General features: G+C 36.7%; 1 pseudogene across 1 annotated transcript; it reads right to left on the reverse strand.

Annotated features, from left to right (window-relative positions):
* Positions 1–4,062: 4,062 nt before the first annotated feature.
* On the reverse strand, positions 4,063–19,106 carry LOC147509977 (pentatricopeptide repeat-containing protein At1g03100, mitochondrial-like; annotated as a pseudogene). The gene is made up of 9 exons (XR_015218667.1): positions 18,014–19,106; positions 12,594–14,074; positions 12,224–12,350; positions 9,675–9,780; positions 8,956–9,453; positions 8,330–8,453; positions 8,139–8,213; positions 7,250–7,302; positions 4,063–4,480 (listed from the first exon to the last, which is right to left on the reverse strand). The product of XR_015218667.1 is annotated as a pentatricopeptide repeat-containing protein At1g03100, mitochondrial-like (transcript).
* Positions 19,107–21,070: the final 1,964 nt, after the last annotated feature.

Here is a 21,070-nt window from a genome sequence, read left to right on the forward strand (position 1 = left end):
GTGTGCACTTCAACGGTGACACATGAGTTTGACACATGAGCATTTGAAGTAACGGAATGGACACCTATGTTGCATGGACACATCCGCACGCCAAAAGGACATAATTAATATTTATAATTTTATTTTATATAAATTAAACATTATAAACTAAATTAAATGTATCAACATTCATAAATTCAAAACTATTAAAGATAAATAACCATAAAATTAAGTTTAATATTTCCTAATCAAATTTTAAAACATCCAAAACAAAAATTGAAAAATTGAGTTTTTAATATTATTTTGATTTAAAAAAAAATCATGGCCCAATTTACTCAAAAAGTAAAATAAAATAAAATAAAATAGCCCAAATTGATAGAACCAGCAAAGATCATGGTACAAAAAGAAATCATGGCCCAATTTACTCAAAAATAAAATAAAATAAAATAAAATAGCCCAAATTGATAGAACCAGCAAAGATCATGGTACAAAATGTTCATTTTTTTCTTTCTATTCTTTCCAATTTGCATGTTGCACGTGGTGGTTTCATAAATCCTTACTTTATTTGTGTTTGTTTGTGCTTGTCAACGTTTCCGCTTTTCTGATCAACTCAAGCACAGGCGGCACAGCAACATATAAATTATATTGATTAAACATAGACACGTACGTATGGTAGATATTATCAAAATATTATAGCACTTCATTTCTCGATCGAGACTTCACGTTGGTGTCTTTATGAGATTTAAATGACACAAGCAGTTTGCAAATTTAAATGCCAAAAGATCTTAAGTATGTCCGTAACTCCGTATGTACATATCAAGTTAGTTAGCTTGCTTATATTTGATTTAATGGGAATGATATGCTGCATGCACTAGAGAAAGTCTAGTGAATGACAAAACCCTTCTCACTAATGCTCATTTTGCCGTCAGCCCATTTGACTTTTATCTTGTCTAAGAGAACCAAGAAAACACTAAAATTTTGAACCAAACCAAACACCAAAACAAAAAAACACAAACCAATTTAAGGAGAAACATTAAATATTCGACATCCAATGATGCATTTTTAGATAAACCACATCATATAGCTCACGCGGATTTCTCAAAACCGCGCCACTGAAGCCTATCTTAAAAGTCCAAGACCACGCGGTTTTCCAGAAACCGCATGGTGTGTTGCACGTCAATTTTCTTATTTCTTCTCTTTCCAAATCTCTTGTACGGTTTTCGCAAAACCGCGTCATAGAAACCCACTGTCTAGCCTAATCTCATGCGGTGTTCGAAAAACCGTACGGTTTCCAAAACCGTGAGAGAGATTTGATACAGCACCAAAGCTGAAACCAAATTTTGGTTGGTGTTTGGTTTGGTATTTTTTTTTGTGTTTTCATCAATATGTGTCTCTCCTAAAAATGAAAAAACACCAAATATTTAGTATTTGATGCTAGGACAGTATCTCACCTAAAAATACTCTAAATAGTTAATATCTTCTCTAAGTAGCTAATAGTCATTTTCTTCGAGCAAATATCTCACAATATTTAATTCGCTCTCATTTCCGCCAAAATTTTCGATTTTAACCAAGCTGAGGTGCTTCAAAATATCTCCAGCAGACGACTCTTTTGACTGCAAATACTCTTCCATGTTGAGCATATTCGGGGATGTCCACGCTTCCTAAATACAATTTGAAGTTTTGTGGTTAAACAAACAGCATGGTTATGAATTATGATGAATACAAAATGCTAAATCTTATCTTACAGTAGTACCTCAAGATTTATTTCCAGAGCATGCAGGTTGGGTGAACTTCTTAATAGGAAAACTATCACTTGGGCATGGTTTTATTTCAATAGTCAAATGCTTTAGGCTGAAATATGAGGCAGGCAAGCATTGTACATTTGTACTAAATCTCGATCCCTGGCGAGGTTATGAAAGTTTACATTAATCACGTATAAGCAAAAGATCTTGATTTTATCTAAATTAAAGTTTCAAGCATATATATTTAGGCACATACGAAAAATGAATCATACCTCAATAACGCCACTCTTCAACTCCAGTCTAGCCATATTGCGAATCCCCTTCAGAATTTTTTTTGCAGAGTTATAAAATATACAATTTGAATCAAAATCCGGCATTAAAAAGTCAAAATAACCACTTACCACAGATGAAAGCGTCAAATTGGTAATATTTGGTGGTTCACAGTATTCGTAAACAATATTTCTAAGGGATGGCGTGGACAAGTTCACGTTTAGCCTATTGCCATGACAGAGAATCAATTACTTGAGGGTAGGACTAGATATGGAAAGAGTAGGAATAGTATGAAAGATTCAAAATGTGAGTAACAAATCCTCAAGCACAGGACAAGTAGAGCTTAAAAGAAGCTTTGTAATTCCATCTTCATCGAAAAAATCAACCTCTACAAGTCTCAATTTTTTGAGCATTGGAAATCTAGTGAGCATTGTAGGCAACTTAGGATGGATTTTACATAAATGGAGCACTGTTAATGAACTGCATGCAAATATGCAATATGGAAAGTTTTCTTTCTCAAGGAAAATTGTAAATTTAAGATGTTGAACATTGTGTCGTAAGGCAAAATTGATCCACGCATTGACATGACGAGCGGATATAAGTGCACCATCAACATGAGTTTTGAGACTGAACTTTTGTATGTCAGATCCATCGTGAAGAAGAAGAGTCTCATTGATCATATCTCTAAAGTCACTTAACTTGCCCTCACCCTTTTTCCTTTCGAAGTGGTACTGACAAAATTTTAAATTAGATAGAGAAGAGCATATATGTCTCCATTGTCTTGAAATAGAATGCTGGTTTTGATGGCATCTTCCATTGGGAGGAAAGAAACGACATGATTTCGAACCAAGTCTGGCAGATAACTTATCCTGTCTATATTTGGATCATAAGATGAGCACAACTTTTTCATACTGGCGAAGTTGAACTAAAACCTTCCTCAGTTCAGTAAAATTATCCAAAAGCACGAGAGAGGCTATAACCTGTTTCTATTAAACATCTTTTGTTAAAAGAGCCCAGATTTGGAAGGATTTCCTTTTATAGCTAAACAACAATAACTGTTAAAACAGAGTTTTGTATAAGTAACCCACTATGATGGAGGACATCTATTCTTCTTTCACATCACAAAGTATTTCAAAAGGAGGAGAAGAAAATAAAAGAAAAAAGGGAAAAAGCAGACACCTTAATTGCTGTCCCGAACATAGAACGGAAGCTTTCAAGTTGCTGCCGGCCTGTAAAGATGCAAGAGGGCAGGTTTTAAGATTTCGCAACACATCCCAAAAATAGCTCCATTGTCTAGAAAGAAACTCTGGTTTTCCCTGAATGTGGAAGGAATGCAACAATGTGCTTAGGAATAAGGGGAATAATTTGAAGAACAACGATTTCATCATAAATGTTCCCTGGAACTCTGATTTTGTTCAGTGAAAGAAGGCTATAAACCAGGCCAGTGCAGCTGCATTTGATGATCGGAAAACTTTGATGCAGTTATGATTGAAATTAGTTTGGCGAACAAAAAATAAACAGAAAGTTAATCTTTGGAATTTTGGATGTCCATAACCTGTCTCCAACAAGGGAATTTGCTCCCACTTGAGTTCTCGTGATGTCCCAATAAATGTTACACAATCCAAAGGCCCAAAATATCGATATCGATATCGATAAATATATCAGTGTACCCAAAAACCAATATATATCAAATATATCAAAAATATCGGATATATCTATTTTTTTCGTAACCCGTCCAAACTATTTAAAATATCGAAAATATAATATCAAAAATATCGGAAATATATTAGAAATATCAGATTTATATTAAAAAATGGTCAAAAAATCAAATAATATATATCATAAATATCAAATATATCAATTATCTCGACGATATAAAGTTTTATATCAAAAATTCCGATATATATCGGGAAAAAAAAGTTCTATATTCAGTGGATATATATCAAAAATATCGATATCGGTGTACCAAAATACCAATATATATCAACAATATATCGGATATATTGGCAATATTTTGGTCCATGAGACAATCAATGTCCAAATACTACGGTGAAAATACAGCAACCAGACGAATCCAGAATCTGTTCTCTTACTATAGATTGTCATGGAGATCTGTAGAGTGTAACCAAAATGTCAAAGGTAACAAAAGCCGAACAACAAGGATTACAAAATAAAAAACTTACCTAAGCTAATCTAGATTTTTTTTTTCATAAATAACCTACACGTTTTATGACCCCTAGTCTTTGGAAGATCGTGTAAAATGAGGATCATAACTCTCCAGACACCAACTTGACTATTTTGATTCAGACTCTTCTGGTTGGGAATCTGGTTCAAACGTTGATGTTTGCTCCTTCACAGGTAGATTGGATTCACTAGTCTTCTTGTACTGCACCAAAATTATTGTCATGTTGTCACACCCTACCACTCCCCGTTGATGGAACCAACCACCTTTCAAACACTCTTTCACATACTGCTGAGAGCGTGCTTTCCTGCATGTTTGATTAGCTTAATGTCATACTCACAAGTCACAACCGATAATTTTTCGCACCTGTAAATGTGATCTATATCCACTGATCCAGACTGTTAGATACATTATGAATCTCTGTTTTAGTCTTTAGGATAGTCATTACTGACTTCTGATCATTATTGTTGAGCCATTAACAACTCTTTCTTTCCCACTCAATTGGGATTTTATCTCTTGACCATGGAAAAGGTGGTGACTGAACAGGCTGGACCAATGCATCCATGATTCAATATGCAAATGATTAGTATTTAATATAGATTAAATTTGTATGAGTGCAAAGAGGATCGAACCAACTTACATAGATCAACTGTTCATGTATGAAAGCAACTAGTTACTGGCTTGACATGCAGTCCCAGGAAAAAAACATGCAACAGGACTCAGCAATAACCGGAAAGTAGAAGTACATTCAAAACCCAATTGAATAACCAACTTAATCATTACTAAGGATCTGAGACATAAAAATTAGAAACACTACATGCAGACAACAGAACATTCATTTGACCTTTGACTTCTTGTTCTGTGTTTGTGTGTACAAATCCAAGTAGGGTAAATGTTGTCGAAAGGAATATCCGAGTGGAACAAATATGATGACTTTGACGCACCTTTCTCCGAATTTTAATCCTTTAGACAATGGAGCTAGTACAGAAATCATCATCCAAAATTGAAAACATATCTACTGAATAATGCAGAATTGCAGCAAAGTCTGTTCCACTATCCTAGTTTATAACTAAAATTCAAACATCTATGTCTTTCTTTATGTCCAGCGATGAATATTAATAGTAGGACAGTGTTCAGTCTCTTCCATACGTGATATAGGAAAGAGAGAAGCTTCCTGTGTCTGCCACCTTAAGGCCATCCTTCTTGTTACGATTATTATTCACCTTACACAAATTACGTCGCAGACATTTAAGGTTTTGTAAGGTGAAAATTACAGAATAGTTTTCAACTTTTCATTAAAAGTTCACCAGCAGATTAACATGGAAACTTCAACGTCCTAATTAACAAATTACGCCATCAGAGAGAACACAATAGAGAATGAATTTTTGGACATACATCATTTTCCTGTCCACAAGACACCAAGACCTGATTGGTCCACGTCACTAAACTCAATAAGGGGACTAACACTAAAGCATTTTTCTGTCTTCTTTTTTTCCATTAACAAAATCTAAAGAAATACAATAAAAAAAAAAATCCAAAAGATTACGCACTGCTCATCTTCTCCCATTCGTCTACCACATCAAATTATGGCAAGCAACAAGGTTCAGTGTTATTTTAAATGGGGTCTTAGTGATCTAAAGTTCTAAACAAAGATTTTAGGAGATAAATTTTGTTTGTAGTAGATTACAGTAAACTCAAAACCCAATTTTGTAGATTACGAAATTATGAAAAGAAATAGTTCTTGATGATGAAGAACTAGACTAGCAGGTTCATTCATGGAGTTAGGCTACTTGAAAACCACCATTTCATGAAATTCAAAAATGCCTCTTCTTCACAAATCCAACACAAAGAGGGACGTGGATAGAAGGAATTGGTTGTGGGACAACAAAGAGGAGTTCTCGGTGCAGTCATTCTATTATGTGTTGGCTAAAGAGTATGCTTTGCATAACCTAGAAGACGAGGAGATAGTTCGTGACTTTCCTTACAAAAAGATATGGGCGGATTCGATTCCATTTAAAGTGGCTTTCTTTTGTTGGCTTGCTTTCTTGGAGAGAATTAAAACCATTGATGTCTTTAATAAAAGAGGTATGAAACTCCACAATGTTTGCCCACTTTGCAAAGTGAGTGAGGAGAGTGTGGATCATCTCCTTCTTACTTGTGCCTTTTCGAAGAATATTTGGGACTCTTTTTTCTCATCATTCCTTAAACCTTGGAGGGCACCTTCTAACATCAAAGAAGCACTAAGTAGTAAACTCATACTACAACCACTTTCTAACAAAACATCATGGATTGCGGATCACCTCCCTAGAGCTATTGTTTGGAACTTATGGAAGGAGAGGAACACAAGAATATTTGAGCAACTAGAAAAAGACATCCACAAGGTAGTGGAAAGGATCAAAGAGGAGTTACACAATTGGACAAGTGCTAACCCACGTTTCAAAGGGGTGACCTACCAAGACTTTATTTGTAATTGGGATACCCTTGTATTATAGAAGGGTTTGTAACCGGGTATAGGGGATCCTCTTGGGTATTGAGTAGCTCCTTGCTACTTAGCCTATTACTTGTAACACTATATCTTTATGTTAATATTAATGAATTGATTTTTACTGATATTAAAAAAAATAATAATAATAAAAAAAAAATAAAAATAAATTGATTCAACTCTCTACCAATTGACATCTACATCCTGTTTCTTGCAACTTCTTCATGTGTATTTTTGATAGAACATGGTTGCATATCTATAGGGATAAAGAGACTGAGAAGATGAATGTATACTGTTTAAATTTTATTTTCTATTTTTTTTTTAAAAAAAAAAGAATTGATGTTGCGGTCAAGTGCTGGTCATATTATTTGACGTTAGGTGAGGTGGACCAATCAGTTTTTTAATGTCCGGTGGACAGCAAAATGGTGCCTGTCCACAAATTCGATCTCAACACAATATCCAATGTAACAATTGAAGAATTTCAATATGCATAAATCCAACTAGAAATCTAGAACCTCGGATTAATCAAAGGTAAGCTACTGGGATCAAAAGAATATATCATCTACGAACTAACACTACGCGAACAGGACTTACCAAATACCATCACATGCCAACAAAAGAAAATCATCATCATCACAAAGGTCCACCTAAAAAGAAAAAAATCAAGATCGTATGAGAAGAATGAATACAGCTGAGGTGCTATTCATAAAGAAGTTAGTAACATTCTAGACAAAAGAAAATAGAATTTTCAGTTTCCCATACTATCCTCACGTATAGATGCAGAGGAACACAAAATGTGGGTGACGTACGGAATGCCAAACCCAATAACATATCAACCCTCAGAAAATCTTCATACAGATTATATATTGACTTTATATAACCGATACAGAGGAGTATACAACCGATAAATGGCTCTCTGTCGGCATTATTCAATATTATATATTGACTTCAACATATTGAGTTATTTTATTTTTGTCTATGTTGATTATATATACCTTACACCAAATGTCCAGATTTTTTTTGAAGCATTTCACAGATGATCTACAATTCGAAACTAACAACGGTGAGATCTCTTTCCCAAACTCACACAATTTCCTATGTATTGCAATATTCAGGAACTACAATGCATGATTACTAATCCAGAAATAGAGTTAATTTGGAAATTGTCTCGTCACTCAATATATTAAGTGTTTGGCAATTGCTACAATTGCTGATGAATCTGTACTATGGTATAAAGTGTTTGGCAATCTACCATTTTTTATCATACAAATATTATCTATGGGCTCAATCAATTTGATTTACCGTATCATCCATTTTCAAAGTCACGCAAACGGTCTGGAGAAATTCTAGTATATCAGATTTAACGCAAGCTATGGATTTGAAGCTATGAAAATGAGCTACAAGTTCACCACAGGAAGAAAGCAACAGAAACTAAACCTATCATGAACCGCCTCATTAGCAGAAAATGACATATAGTACATACAGTGTTTATATCTGGGCTGGCAGTTATAATCTACTTTTCTGCAGGCAAAAACTTTCTGTTTAAACTCCATATCTCCTGCAACCAACCGAAAGGAGGTTCTAAGAATCAAGCGCCAGGTATTCTCATCACCTTTTTACTTCAGGGGGTAAGGACTTAACAATAATAGAACTCGAAAGCAGCCTAGTATGTACCTATTGCTCTTGCCAAATTCAAGCTTCCATTTACACACCCTGCATGGATAAAACCACCAGCTTTAAGGATCCTTTCTTTCTCAACCTCAAGCTCAGCCTTGTGATCCCTTGACAAATTGTATGCCTACAAAAGATTTCTGAATTGAGCATCAAATATACTAGCTATTTACAGAAGGGTTAGAGACAGTGTGTCGCCAATAACTTAAATCTTCTTTATATTTTGTGCATTTAATCATTTTTTTTCCTTCATGTTATATAACTCAAAACACTTCCCAGTGCATCTCTACAGACTCACGTATCCCTTAGAGAAAAAAAACCTACACACGCACTTATCAATTATCATCTGTAGATTGGCCACCATATAGTCATATCGACTAGAGTACTATATATTCTATCAAATGTGAAATAAGTTCTTCGGGATATTAGGAGCAAAAGTAGTTCAACAAACAAATAAAAACTTTTAGACAGCAATGGCAGTAACTGTATTAATCTTATTTCTACTATTTGATCAGGGAGGAAGACACGGCGGAGGGGGACAAACAAAGACTAGAAACCAAAAAGTTTTCCTTACACAGTATAGAAATGAAATGGAGATAAGTTGACAACAACTATGTACTAAGTCTTACCAGACCCTTCCTAGAGTTGACACAGCATGAATCAGCGGCATTTGCAACAATAAGTTGGTTGTTTCATATGACTGCAACATGGGCAGTGCTTCCAGGAGATGGTCCAGCAAAATTGGAGTGGGACCCATAGTTGAATGTTTGAAGAGCATAAGATTAATGGAGAATTGATATGCTAAACCAAAATCCAGAGAGAAGAACTAAAATATATAAAATTGATCTTTGTTTCCACAGCAGGTTCATGTTGACATGAGAAAAAGAAATATACAGATGTCATTACAATAACAAAAACAACAACAAAAGAGATAGATGTCATGTCATCTTGTTTGAATAAAATCTAATAAATGTACCTCCTCGAAAGCCCAACCATCCACATGGTCATTAGCCTCACCCCTAGGAAACCATATTAAACCTTCTATCATGCTGGTAAACTTGTTAAATTTATCACCCAATACAGCTAGCTCTCTCCACCCTCTTTGGACACACATCATCTCATCCATTCTGCTCATTAGAAAGAATGCTACATTTAGATAAAGTAGGAAACTGATGTAACTATTAGTTTTGCCTTGCTTCAAGCTACCAATGAACAAAGAGAGCCGATTTTGGGTGAAGCAACCCAGAAAGGTTCCACCACTTTATTTTGGCTATGAATAGACTGAAACCTCTTCAGAAGTTCAAAACAAATGTAACAGCTAAATTCCAAATAGAATGATGAAAGGTACCTAAAAAAGGCTTTCTGAACAGAAGGGCCTAAGTCTCCAGCTGAGTAGGCTTCATTCTCGAGCACCAGTTGGTGAAGGTATCTGCAGAACTTCACAACTACTTTACCTGGAAAGTGGAAATTAATGACACTGAGGCCTAATTTTCGTAAGTAGATCTACATTTTAGAAAATAAAATAAAAAGGTCTCAAGAAACGCGGTAAAAAAAGAACGACGGCATTAATTCTAAAAAACTGGTCACAGTCTAACCTACATGACCACAGCTCACTGATAACTCAGTTCATATTATCAGTTGAAAGTAAGTTGCTATCCATAAGATGTAAGTTGAAGACGAAGTTCATGCATATGTATGCAAATAAAAGGGTCACAAAAAAGTGCAGTTCAGGACAGAAAGTTTGAGTATGATTTGTTTTTGTATTCCTTTTCTAGATAGTTAATAACCCGCTAATGGTTCTAGGAGGAGATATCTAAATATGGAAGTAAACATTAAGCAAACTTATGAAGTTTATCACCTTATCGGAAATCGAGTTTGGCATCTTCCCTTTCTTTATCAGGAAGGGGGGACATATTACATTTAAGAAAGGGATTCATTCTTATTTTTTATGTGTTTTTTATATTAGAAGCTATGAGTTTCATTGTCCTTGAAGACTTTCAGGAAGGTTTCTCCAATAAAAGTTCTTCCTGAGCTTCCCAATGCAAATTTTCTCATAGAAATTAACAACAATAGGTTAAGGTTTCCTTTGCTGTCCCATTATATACTGCCCAATCACGATTCATGAAGACATGCACTAAAACTGAATAAAGATAAATATTGAGCATCAAATCACCATCAGCAAGCGTAGACCAGAATAAAGACCTAGACAGAGTGAACAAGAAGAAGGAGAAGAGAATCAATAAGAAGAGGCAACTCGGATGAGAATTTAGACTTCAGAGAATATGAGCATTTAGAGAATACTTTACCCATATCACGATGTGAAACATTTGTTCACGCACGTCAATGATGTAAACCGCCTGGCAAAACCCACAATCCAAGGTGGTTTTCATGCATAAATCAATATGTCTCTTCACTCACCTATCTATAAACCACCAAAGGAACTATTACACTGTGAGCACTCTTAGCGCCGAAACTACTCATGTTCCTGGTCTCTAAATCTTAGTCTTGATATACCCCCAACTTAAGATGCCATCTACGGGGAAGTTCCTTTTTTTTTAATCGGTAAAGTACAGTATTTATATATATGTAAACGAAAAGAAGTAGGATGAGAATATGAGATATCCTATAGTACAAGCTACTAAGAAACTGAAAACAAAAAACAAAAAGGGATGTCTGCACATGAAGGCCTCAAAAGGACTCACAATCCTGCTCTCATCTCATAATGGACTCCCATCTACACACGAAGGCCTCAAAAGGGATGTCTTGAAACTCGTCATGCACTTTCAACCAGCAAAACAGCCGTGCTTTGATGGCCAAAACCACCTTCCCCATAGACATCGTAGTAGCTTCAAAATGTCTATTATTCCTCTCCAACCATAGACCCCCATAGGATTGCAAATGGAAGCATGCTCCAAAGATGGCATCCCTTCCGAGAATGAACCCTCAAGTTCCATGAGGCTAATACCTTCTTCACTGAACCAGGACCAAGAGACCACGGACTTGAACAAGAAAGAACACCATATTCTCCAAGAGAATGGACACAACAAGAGAATATGATTCACAGACTCCCCATCTCTCAAGCACAAAGGACAAAAATTGATAATCACCTCTTTGATACGTTTTTTTTTTAGGTTACCGATAGTCAAGATCTTACCTAACGACACACACCATACAAAAAAAAACAACTTTCAAGGGAACTTTAGAACCCCAAATAGTCTGACTTGAAAAATTATGAAGAACATTTAGACCCCGATGAGAAACAAGTGTGAAGTTTAAAGTAAAAAGATCTGCAAGAAAATACTCCTTTTTTTGTCAATATGCCAAAGTCTTTTATCTTTTTCCGGTCTCACAAAAGAGAAAATGTCTAACTTCATTGTGAGTGCAGCCACACTCACTATATCCCTATCAGAGAGAGCAACATAAATCCCAAGGATCCAAGCAACAGAACTATTATCTTCCCTCATGAACCAGCGAACCGACTTATTTTTAAAGTCAGATAAGGCATATAATCTAGGGAACACCCGCAACAGGGGTCTCTCTTCCAACCAAACATCCTCCCAAAAACGAATACTTTCGTCATTGCCCAAAAGCCTCCCCTACTTTTTGAAGCTAATGGTTAATGTGGATCATCTACAACTTTTAATGCTAAAAACATGTTGGAGTCCTTTCTACTTCAGCTCCCCGTATAAGATCTAACCCTTGTTAATAATTTACTAATGAAGCCACATATCGAACATTATATCAAAATTGTTGATGCAATAAAATATGAGAAAATTGAAACTCTTTCTGAACATCCAGTAAGAACGTTTTGGAAATTCATGTTACGCTTGACTTCTATTTACACAATATATGTATACCACTGCATTAGTAATATTACACGTGCAAGTTAGAGATGACCTTGACTTTGAGATAAGAAACTGCAACTAGAACTCCCAAAGCACTATATATCGATCATAACCAAATGACAAGCATGAGCATGAGCATGAGCATGAGCATAAATGGAAGGTCTCTGACAAGTTGCAACCTACAAAAGCAGGAAATAAAGAAGTCAGGATATCAACACTGTATGAAATGAATCAAATTCATTGATAAAAATCACTAACAGACTTCCAAAACATAAAAGCAATAAACTTTGCATCTGTTGCATGTAACAACTAAATGGTTTAACAACATACAAGAGTTGGTTACGAGTAACAATGCTTGAATCATTTAGCAAATTATGACTTCACAAAGTTCCAGGATTAGGGTGCATTGAAGGCAAATATACCTTGTAAGAATCAATATCGATAACAATTGAGAGCCTTTGCACTGTTCCGTATCCCAGTCTTCTCTTCTACTCGTTTTAATGCAAATGGCTAACGAGACAATGTAGAAGACAAAAGACGGCGTCGTCCCTTTCCTGAATGCTTCAGCCTCAAAATCCAATCGTGACATCGACACAGTTTTATAAGATAAATAACTTTTTTTAAAGCAAACCCAACCATTTCCTGAAAGCTAATGCTGCTTCTCTCCTCTTAAATCGGGCTTCTGTCTGGACCTTAGGATTCTTTTTCTTGTCAAGTGTTTTATGATATTTCAAGAAAATGGTCCTGTACTTATACTTGTCAATAAACATATCGCCAGCCTCCATCTTCTCCACCACTTCATTTGCTCTGAGGAAAAATCCACCTCTCACAAACGTGTATAATACAGAATCTAGGAGCTCCTGGTCGAACTTCATTGAGCTAGAAGAAGCAAGATCCTTCATTTCACCCCACAGCTCAGTCACCTCTATATATTTTCCTCCAATAGCAGCATAACCTGTAAAAGTCTGTGCATTCGGGGTTTGCCCCAAAGCCCTCATCTTCTTCAAAGCCTTCTCCGCGTCTTGCATCAATCTCTTCTTGCAAAAAAAGTGGATCACGTTGTTCCATTCATGAACTCCACAGTCGGCCCTCTGCTCTTCCTTAATTTCCTGCAAGAGCTTAGCCATCATGCCTGCTTCTCCACTCTCAGCACATCCCTTCACTAACATATCAAACTCTTCATGGCAAGTTTTTGAAATTTTGGTCTCTTTCATCTCTTTAAATAGATGAAGAGCACCCTGAGTGTCTTGCTCAAGTACCCGAGATTGGATCAATGCTTCATAGCAGCTCGAATCAAGTTGTATTCCTTCTTGCGAGCATCTCTCAGAAGAGATGAGATTTCTAATGGCCGATTTTCTTTGCAATATGCTTTTGGCAGGGCAGAGTAGACCGATGAACCAGTTCTTATTCCAGCAAAACGCATCTCATCAATGAGATCATGTGCTTGATCTAACCAGCCAAGCAAGATGCAGGCACTAATCACATGAACCACAGCTGAATTCTCAATAGCAACTGGGGCATCTTCTTTATCTGCTTGTATCAAGAATTCGGCCAGTTCTTTGACCTTACAAGCTTCTAAGAAGGACTTAACCAGTTTGGCGTAAAAAAATTCAGTCGGCTGGAGTATACCACATTCGGAAGTAACCAGTTCAACTCGGTTCTGCAAGTTTTCCAATAGAAGATCGAGTGTCTCTTTTGCCTCAGCCTCTAGGCCTACATAATTTCGATCTCTGCAGAACTCTTCAAACGAAAAGTCCGAGCTTTCAACAAATCTAGGATGCTTTGGAACATCAGATTTTTGAAGGCCACATGCTTGTCTGGAATTTATTATGGGTGAGGAGAACTTACGAGTACCGACAGCTTCAAGTGTAACTGTTGCTGAAGCAAGAGAATTACGTGCTTTCTGCTTTCTGTTAGAAAAATGATTTGCTCAAATCCATTTAAATATGAATGAGTAGTTTGTCTCCCAAGTTACCCCACTTAAGATGAAATGGGTTTTTTTTGAAAACAAGATGCGTAATGTGAAAAAAACTTTTTCAAAATGATGCGTTTGTTTGAAACGATTGCATTATGCGCTTAAAAAAGTCGCGACGCTTTTCGAAATGTGCCTTTGGTTTGAAACAAATGCATCATGCCGAAAAGTCTGCAACACCTTTCGAAATAAAGCTTTGGTTTGAAAGCGATGTTATATCTTAAAATGGTGTGTCGTCTTTTCGAAACATGTGACTTTTCAAAGAGTTCTTTTTTTTCCAAGAGTCACCGTGTTGTTTTGAAAAGGCACCACTCACCTATAAATAGTGGATGAATTTGGAGAGAAAAGACACCGTGATCACACATAGTTCGATTTTCTCTTCTCCCTCCTCCTCTTCTTAGTCAAATACTTATGTTGTGTTCACTGAAGTCTATAGAATTGAAGTGCTAGCTTTATAGAAGGAAATCCGTTCTATCTTGGGAGATAGTTTCCTATCAACCTTCAAGCACCGTGTGAGGGGAAAATCTGTCTTAAGGACATAGTGTATCTACACTAGGCTCGGATTTAATTAAAAGTACAAGACACTTACAAGACAAAAGGTTTGTATAGTTTGGTAATTGGTAAAGAGTAAGTACAATTAAGTTGTATATTCCTAACAACTTAAGACCATTTTTTCTTCTTCTTCTTCTTTCTACCACGGCGAAATTTGTTTTGTTTTCTTTTCTTTTTGGTTTAAGGAAATAATGAAGGTGTGTTTCTATTTTAGAGTAGAAATGACAACACCACCAGGGTTCTCCTATTCATGTTGTTCCTATTTCATTTGCTAGACCTACTAGTTAGTTGAATGGTATGAACATTTTGGTCCCCGATGGCGACCTTATGTTAGTAGAAGTGGAACTCAATAACTTCTGGTGTATACTAGCAATGGTAGATCTTGGTTCAACTCATACATTAATCTCTCGAAAGTATGTATATCACGAGGCTATTGGATTGAAACTAGCGAATGTACGGGCTCTATGAGAGGCTTGAACCAAGAAGCCGAAACCGGTGAAAGGACTTCGCTTGGAAGTTGACATTAAGATGCCTGTTGGCGAAGAAAGGTGGACTGATGGTAGCTAGCTTAGACCATTTTCAAGTCATTCTTGGAATGGACTTCTTGAAAGCAAACAAGGTGGTGGTAATGCCACACTTGGGGAATTATGCTCCAAGATTCCAAGAATCCTTGCTTCATTCCGATGTTAGGAATGGAGGGTGCTAAAAGGGTTCTAAAAATATTGTATTATTTGTAAGATATATGTGTTTTACTATTAAGCCACACGAGTGTCAATAAAGAAGATTGCTTAAGATATTGTTTTATAAACATACTTGTCGACAAAAAATGAGGTCTTAGAAGTGTTTTCGACACTATATAAATGATATGTGACATTCTTTAAGAAGAAGCCTCACTTGAAAAACATATATCTACATGGTTTTCCAATTTATTGACTTTGTCATGAGAAATTGGAAAAATGTGGGGATTATGTATCTTCTTGAATTAATTAATTCAAAATTGGAAATTTGTTGAAACATTACTCAAAAGACATCAAATGTGGTGTTTTACTCTAGGAGAGATGCATAAATTTCTTGGAAATCCTCAAAGCAATGCATAGTAGTAAGGTCCACTATGGAATCGAATTCATAGCGTTGGACAAAGCCGAGAAGAATTTGAATGACTTGAAATTTCTTAGAGGATATTCCAAACAGGGCTAAACCTTACGGTGTGTGTATACACCGTGATGACCAATCTGCTATTGGTAGAGCCGCAGTAGCATGTATAACGGGAAGTCTCGACATATACGTCGTAGACATAATACCGTTAGACAATTGCTCTCAAATGGAGTTATCTCAATCGACTATGTAAGGTCAAAAGATAACATTGCGGATCCGCCTACAAAAGGTTTAACAAGAGAGCAAGTAGAAAGATTATCAAGAGGAATAGGCTTAAAGCTTTTGAGATAATCAACCAAGAGTCATCATAATGGAAAAACCAACCTAGTTGACTGGAGATCCCAAGATCTAGGTTCAATGGGCCAACTGAATTATGTTTGTGACTCAGTTAGCACTGGGGAGTAATATTATACTCTAACCCATTCCTATATAAGACAGTGCATATCTGCCGCGAGAATCAGGATAAGTCAAGCTTTTAATGATTTACTATATCTTGGAAAGTTATGTTATCCAAGTGGAGTATTGCAGGATACTCTTTATAGAAATCACCTATGTTAGTGCGAAAGTGGGGCCGCTTCTATGAGAATTTTAAAGACAAATGTCTCAAAAGCACTATCTCGAAACCAAGAAGTGTTCAAGGCCAAAATGAACACAAACGTGAGAACCAACAAGATTCGAGGCGATGCTGGCGTGAAGATGATTGTCTAGGTTTATACAAGCGGTGACGGTTCAAGGACATTAATTGAAGTCACCGATCGTCCAATTAAATCCGATCGTCTTTCACTAAGGCAAGTTCAATGCCTCCCATGCTACTTGACGATCGCGGTATCTTTTCATTTGTAAAAGAACGAAATCCGATGTTTATGATAGAAGAAGCCAAATTTTCATTCATGTGGGGATTGTTAGAAAAATGATTTGCTCAAATCCATTTAAATATGAATGAGTAGTTTGTCTCTCAAGTTACCCCACTTAAGATGAAATGGGTTTTTCTTGAAACAATACGTAATGTGAGAAAACCTTTTTCAAAATGATGCATTTGTTTGAAACAAAGTGCATTATGCGAAAAGGTGCGACCTTTCGAAATGTGCCTTTTTTGAAACGGTTCATCATGCCGAAAAGGTGCAACCTTTCGAAATAGGCACCGGTTCAAAATAGTCTTATATCTTAAAATGGTGTGTCCTTTCAAAACATGTGACTTTTCAAAGAGTTGCTTACTTTTCCCAAGAGTCACCGTGTTGTTTCAAAAGGCACCACTCACCTATAAATAGTGGATGAATTTGGAGAGAAAAGACACCGAGATCACCGCCTGAGTTACGATTTTCTCTTCTTCTCCTCGTTCTTAGTCAAATACTATGTTGTGTTATTTGAGTCTATAGAATTGAAGTGCTAGCTTTCTATAGAAAGAAATCCGTTCTATCTTGGGAGATAGTTTCCCATCAACCTTCAAGCACCGTGAGGGGGAAAATCTGTCTTAAGGACATAGTGTATCTACACTAGGCTCGGATTTAATTAAGAAGTACAAGACACTTACAAGACAAAAGGTTTGTATAGTTTGGTAATTGGTAAAGAGTAAGTACAATTAAGTTGTATATTCCTAACAACCTCACGGTGCTTGATGGTTGATGGGAAACTATCTCCCAAGATAGAACGGATTTCCTTCTATAGAAAGCTAGCACTTCAATTCTATAGACTCAGCGAACACAACATAGTATTTGACTAAGAACATAGGGAGAAGAGAAAAATCAGAACTCTGTGTGATCTGGTGTCTTTTTCTCTCCAAATTCATCCACTATTTATAGGTGAGTGGTGCCTTTTCGAAACAACACAGTGACTCTTGGGAAAAGTAAGCAACTCTTTGAAAAGTCACATGTTTCGAAAGGACACACCATTTTAAGCATATATATAAGATCTGTTTTTGAACCGGTGCCTATTTCGAAAGGTTGCACCTTTTCATGATGCACTTTTCAAACCAAAGGCACATTTCGAAGGTCGCACTTTTTCGCATAATGCAATGCTTTCAAACAAATGCATCATTTTGAAAAGGTTTTTCTCACATTACGTACTGTTTCAAGAAAAAACCCATTTCATCTTAAGTGGGGTAACTTGGGAGACAAACTACTCATTCATATTTAAATGGATTTGAGCAAATCATTTTTCTAACACTTTCTTGGCCTTAGAGAGCATTTCCAAGACCATTTGCGATGCAGAACTAAGGTCACCAAAGTTCAAATGACATGTCGGTAAACAGTTATAGAACTGTTGAAATTGTAAATCGCCCAAGTTACAAGTGTCATCTATGTGTCTCTTAAGCTTCTTGAGTTCATCTGTGTCCATTTCTTTCATAGATATGTGCCATTATAATCAGTAAATTCGAGTCAGCCTTCATACCAACTCGAGGCATCATTTCCAGAAGTTGTTCAGCCTTCCCTATTTGTGCCAAATAACAAACGACCCGGCCAAAAGCAAGGTTGAAGACGGTAGTGTTAGGCTTCATCGAAAAGCAAAGGCCTGTTAGTCTTCTTCCGTGGATCTACCACGTTATCTTGGAACAAGTATCCTATTCCAAGAATTAACTTCGGCAGCAAGGTATGCACCGTGGAGGTCGTCCTTGACATATGAACCACGATTGCCGACCATGCTGTTACTGGGGGGTACTTTTCTGTTTCAACCATTCTTCTTAGCACAGTTGATGCAGGTATTGGCAACTCACACTTTGCAAGACTAAAAGAGAGGTATATTAGAGTTTCAAATTCTAACAATTCATTCTTATCTTCATCAAAAATCAGTTCCACCAAACTGTGAGCTTTCTCAAGCCACTGAAGGTCATGACTTTCTGCAAGACCAGTAAGAAGATTATTTAATATGGATTTTCTAGGAAATCCTTCCATCTCCTTATTCTGTTGGTATAACTTCCATGCATTCTACAATGGCATTTTCTAATTCCACACTTAGGCGAGATGGGTCACGAGCCTGCACTAATATCGTTTCAGCCATGGTCGAAATGGAGAGCCCCTTGTGCAGCTTCCTACGTGGACTGTCCTTGTTTACATCATCGAAAGAGTGTCCTCCACAACTGTGGTTTAAATGAGCCAACGCAGAAATTTTCTTGACATTCAAGTGGCTGCTACCAAGTAACGAAAATGAAGCATAAAGAATTGGAGTAAACTTGTGGCGAATCTTCTTGACTGATGCCATTTTTTCCATCGAAGTATAAACACCACTCTGCAGTGGTATCCCAACAGACCAACTTCAGCAAAACAAATTGAGATTCAGCAATAGACAAAAGAACTAGAATACAAGGTGCATATTTTAAAAATAAGCAAACAAACTTGCCAAAAAAAAAACATATATGCTCTGGACAAATGATCTGTTAGAGTATTAGCTAACAAATAATTGAACTTATTAGAGCATCTTTAGGAGAGACACTTTCCTAGCATCAAACACTAAATTTCTAACAATTTGGTGTTTTTTCATCTTCAAGAGAGTCACATGTTGATGAAAATACCAAACCAAACACCAAATCGGCCAAAATTTGGTTCCAGTTTTGGTGCTATATCAAATCTCTCATGCGGTTTTAGCAAAATCGCGCGGTTTTTCCAACACCGCATGGGCTTGGGCTGCTAAGTGGGTTTCTATGGCGCGGTCTTGCCAACACCGCCTGGGCTTGGGCTTCTATAGGCACGGTTTTGCCAATATCGCGTGTGTTTTTTCTAAAAATTAGGAATTGTGAAATTAAAGAAATTAGAAATTGTGCAATTGTATCTAAAAATGATAAAAATGATTATAATTATGTATACAAAATGATAAAAATTATCCAAAATCTATGATTATGATCCAATATCCAAAATGATCTAAAACCTATTATATTACATAAAATCTATCTAGCTCTCTTCTTACGTCCCTTACCACTCGATATCTCTCCTCTCTCTATTTGGATGTTCCGAAGCTGCTCCTCTAAGTTCCTAACCTGAGAACCAAGATCTTCTCTGTCTGCACGAAGGTTAACTACCTCAGCCTAAAGTTCCTCATATCCCTGATGTTGTTGCGTATATATCTGCTGAATATCCTCATACGCTTTTCGAGTCTCGTCATACGCATGTTGGGATTGCTGATATGTTTGAGAATATGCCTCCTCTCTTTCTTGGCTATAATAATACACGTCAGTCATCATCCCCATCAAACATACAAATTTGGTTCTCATATCTTTCCCGAACCTCAGCCTAAAAATCCAAGAAAATACATTGTGAGAACATATTATATATATATAATGAATAAGAAAAATAAAACAACTAAACTTACCGTGGTATACTGATCAATCTACGGCTCTAACTCATGGCAACGAGCACGAGGCACCTCAGGAATGGAAATGTAAGTAACCTCCTCATCAGGTCCACACACGGCAAACATCTGAGGATTACTGGCAGACACAGGAGCTAGATGATATGCATTCAAAGGTTGTGGGTTGTAAACAAGCTGTGGCGGATGAGGAATACGTAGTTCACATCTCATCCCTTCTAGGCCCACAAACTCGAAGTTGCTAACCCGACCAACAGGGGGCAACAACGGACCCATAGAGACACGGTTCTACCATCTATAATACTGATCCGCAGTCTGCTCAACAACAAAAGAAGACGCATCTAGCCAAAGACCACAACTGACATGAACTTCATGAACTTGAGTTCTACTCCACGACTTAGCATCACTAACATCTTGTATGGGAGCACATAGAACTCCATAACGTCCAGTCATCTGTCTCCAATATCTGTCGCCACAGTACCAAACCTTACAATCACGTGCGACAAAAACAACTTTGTGACGTGACAACACACAAGCATGTTGCACAACTGGATCGTCAAAGGCAACAGACAAATGACAAGGTCTCCACTCAATAGATGACAATGATCTAATATCAATCTGAGCACGAGCCATACATACATTATTTCTAATTTGCCCCATGTTAGTCAAGTGAGGCCCTGACCAACTAGCAAATCTAGGGCAAGTATCAGCAATCATGTCTATGTTAGGACAAAGACAACGAAAGTACTCATAAAACCAAATCTCTAAAAGTCCTATGAATCCTACAATCTGAGGACTTCTACTTCCGAATGTCTGTGAAGATTTATCTAACGCCGATATCAATGTGGCATATACTGAGCTACCAAGGTCATAATCTCTCATATTATGCAAATCAGAAACATAAGCATAATATCCAAGTCATAC

Source organism: Coptis chinensis, chromosome 3, assembly GCF_015680905.1.
Source record: "Coptis chinensis isolate HL-2020 chromosome 3, ASM1568090v1, whole genome shotgun sequence".
Classification (NCBI taxonomy): domain Eukaryota; kingdom Viridiplantae; phylum Streptophyta; class Magnoliopsida; order Ranunculales; family Ranunculaceae; genus Coptis; species Coptis chinensis.